Below are 3,916 nucleotides of genomic sequence, written 5' to 3' on the forward strand. Positions count from 1 at the left end.
AATACCCGGGGTTCCTCAGGTGTAATTAGGACAGGAGCTTGTGTGGGGACCCCCAGGCACCTTCAGTCCTGATTGTCTTGAGAGTCCGACCCCGGAGACCTACGCCTCTGGGGGCAGTCTCTCTTCCAGTGTGGTCCTTTGCAGACCGGACATGGAGCCTCTCTCACTTCTCCAATGCATGAAAGTGAAAAGTGAAAGTGAAGTCACTCAGTCGTGTCCGACTCTTCCCGACCCCATGGACTGCAGTCTACCAGGCTCCTCCATCCATGGGATTTTCCAGGCAAGAGTACTGGAGTGGGGTGACATTACCTTAGGGTATAACAAATAATAATGGCTTACCTGGTGGCTCAGTCTGTAAAGAATCTGCCTGCAAAGCTGGAGACCCTGGCTCCATCCCTGGATAGGAAAGATCCTCTAGAGAAGGAAATGGCAACCCACTGCAGTATTCTTGCTTGGTAAATCCCATGGACAGAGGAGCCTGGAGGGCTACAGTCCGTGGGGTCGCAAGAGTCAGACACAACTTAGCAACTAAACCACGGTAACAAATAATAAAACAGCAGAACATTCTCTGTATCCATCACCTGGTTTAAAAAAGTAAATATCATTATTTTTGAAAATTTCTATGTTCCCTGATAACCCAAAAACTCGGGCTTTCTTGTTTAAAATAGAGGGGTATCTGAAAATATTTTCTAAATACTCTAGGTTCCCAGAGGTGATTATTCTGGGGACTATTTTTTATGTAAATAAGCTCAGTAATGTAGCACGGTGCATATATGCGTGCTGAGTCACTTCAGTAGTGTTCTTCTCTTTGTGACCCTATGGACTGTAGCCTGCCAAGTTTCTCTGCCTATGGGATTCTCCAGACAAGAATACTGGAATGGGATCTACCTGACCCAGGGATCAAACCCTCCTCTCTTAAGTCTATCTTGCATTAGCGGGCGGGTTCTTTACCTCTAGCGCCACCTGGGGAGCCCCTGAACTGAAACTGTGTGGCATAGTTTGAAGGTGAAACTTGCCCTTTAAAAGATGGGCAGCCAAAAACAGTGATTTAAAAATAATCCCATTGTGGAGTTATGAACATCTGAGTGCCTCTGCCAAGAATGCAAAAGGGAAAGGTCTTGCCAACTGTGACCAGATGGGCAAGTGCTTTCACTTAAAAAAAAAAAAAAAAAAGAGGCAGAAGTGGGCGGGATGGAAAGGAAGTAGGCGGGAACATGTAGTAATAACTGGGCCTTGGCATGGGCTTGCTGGTGTGGGTTTTAGCCAGGCTCCACCCACAGATCGTTTTCTTAGGAGAGGTCACTCACAGATAAGCTGTGAATACACACACTCCGCATTTAAAACTGCAGTAGTAGTCTCTAAGCAGGAATAGGGGATTGTAATCAGCTTTCCTTCTAAGGAAAAGCCGGGAACTTTCTCATTTCACTTCATGAAAAGTAAGCCATAAGGCAATTTCTGCCAAACATCTATTAGTTGGATGAAACAGATCTCTTGCCCGAGATCTGACTTCAGCTGTGTATTTCCAGTACAACCAGTTCTTTACTCTGCAGCTGATTGGCTCTAGAGTGTGGCCAGATATCTACTTCCCCCAGTTAAAGGAGTCAGATCTCTAACTGTTGATCTGTTCTCTTCTGAGTGATGGCGCTCACCATTTTAATCCTCTGGCTGGCTGGCTGCATCCTGGCATTTCCCATGTACCTGCTGGACTTTCTTGGCTTGTGGAACTGGATATGCAAACAGTGGTTCCCCTACTTCCTGGCGAGGTTCACTGTGATGTACAACGAACAGATGGTGAGCAAGAAGCGGGAGCTCTTCAGCAACCTGTGGGAGTTCACGGGCCCCTCCAGGAAGCTCTCCATGCTGGAGCTGGGCTGTAGCACGGGGGCCAACTTCAAGTTCTACCTCCCCTGGATGCCAGGTGACCTGTGTTGATCCCAACCCCAACTTTGAGAAGTTCTCGATCAAGCGCATTGCCCAGGCCAACACCTGCAGTTTGAGCGCTTCATAGTGGCTGCCGGGGAGAACATGCACCAGGTGGCCACAGGCTCCATGGAGGTGGTGGTCTGCACCCTGGTGCTCTGCTCCGTGAAGAACCAGGAGCAGATCTTCCAGGAAGTGTGCTGAGTGCTGAGGCCAGTAAATGTGGATTGAGGAGGGCTGCTTAGTAGCAACCACTATCACCAAGGGCTGCTGCTGCTGCTGCTGCTAAGTCGCTTCAGTCGTGTCCAACTCTGTGCGACCCCAGAGAGGGCAGCCCACCAGGCTCCCGTGTCCCTGGGATTCTCCAGGCAAGAACACTGGAGTGGGTTGCCATCTCCTTCTTCAATGCATGAAAGTGAAAAGTGAAAGTGAAGTCGCTCAGTCGTGTCCGACTCCTACTGACCCCATGGACTACAGCCCACCAGGCTCCTCCGTCCATGGGATTTGCCAGGCAAGAGTACTAGAGTGGGTTGCAGCCCTCCCAATTTCAGTAGATCAAACACCCTAACATAAAAGTAAAGCTCCTGGGGAAGATACTGTTGAGTTTTTCAAAAAAGTCTTAGCATGCAGAAGAAGCTATAAAGGAAAAGACTGATAATACATATATAAATAAAATTTTATAACTCCTGCAGGGAAAAGGACTATAAACAAACTTAAAGTACAAAAATTTGTAAAAATATTTGCCAAAGATGGTAGATAATGGGTTAACTTCCTTCATATTAAGACATTACAAATCAACAAGATCAACAGGATTCTTAAATCAATTGTTTTTAAAAAGAGAAAAAGAAACAAAGTACTCTAACAGAAATACAAATAAAGATAGCTAATATATGATTTAGATGTTTAGTCTTGCAATTAAAAACAAACTAAAGCAAGATATTTTAAGGAATTAATATAACAAAACAGAAACATATTCACAGATACAGAGAACAAACTACTGGTTACCAGTTGGGAGAGGGTAGAGGGACAAGACAGGAGTGTGGGATTAATGTATAAAATAAATAAGCAATTAGGATATATTCTACAACACAAGGAAATATAGCCATTATTTTGTAATAACTTTAAATGGAGTATAACCTATAAAAATTCTGAATCACTATGTTGTATACCTGAAACTAATATTATAAATCAACTATACTTTAATTAAAAAGAAAGTAAAGCAAGATGCTATTTTACCTACTATTCTGTCAGAGACTTTTAAGTTCAATATGGTGTTGGGATGGCTTTGGAGGACTGGATACCCCAGTTGGAGGAAGTGTCCTCTCTGGAGTGCTATTTAATAATATTAAATTTTCAAGTACACTTACTCCTTCATCCAACAGGAATTTATCTTATAGCTATCCTGCACAAATATGCAAAAACTCATTCACATGTGAAAATATTCATTGTAGTATTTGAAATACTGCAAGTTAGAAATAACTTAAACATCCATCAGCTGGAGGCTGTTATGTAAACTGTCACACAGTATAAAGGATTTCTGTGCATCTGTTAAAAAGAACAAGGAAGAGTTACCCATGGCATATGAAAAAAATCCTCGAGATATTGTTCATTTAAAAGGCAATGAAAACAGAATATTATGTAGAGTGCAAGTCCATCTGTGTGGGGGAGAGAATATACCTATACAAGTATTTATGTTAATGAGAATGATAAACAAGAAATTATAAACAGTGGTTACCTCTTGGGAGAAGGGGGCAACAGAGGATGACATGGTTGGATAGCATCACTGACTCAATGGACATGAGTTTGAGCAAACTCAGGGAGATAGTGATGAACAGAGAACTCTGATGCAGTTCATGAGATCGCAAAGAGTAGGACATGACTTAGCGACTGAACAATAACAAGCTCTTGGGAAGGGAATTGGATAAGGGGTAAGAATTCCTTTTCATTTTACATCTATCTGTATACTTTGAAATTCTTTATACCCCTATGTAATTTT

The 3,916-nt window shown here is 43.0% G+C and overlaps 1 pseudogene; it reads left to right on the plus strand.

Moving 5' to 3' along the window:
- Window positions 1-1,638: 1,638 nt before the first annotated feature.
- On the plus strand, window positions 1,639-2,151 carry LOC105001703 (annotated as a pseudogene).
- Window positions 2,152-3,916: the final 1,765 nt, after the last annotated feature.

Source organism: Bison bison, unplaced genomic scaffold (assembly GCF_000754665.1).
Source record: "Bison bison bison isolate TAMUID 2011002044 unplaced genomic scaffold, Bison_UMD1.0 scf7180017864383, whole genome shotgun sequence".
Lineage (NCBI taxonomy): Eukaryota > Metazoa > Chordata > Mammalia > Artiodactyla > Bovidae > Bison > Bison bison.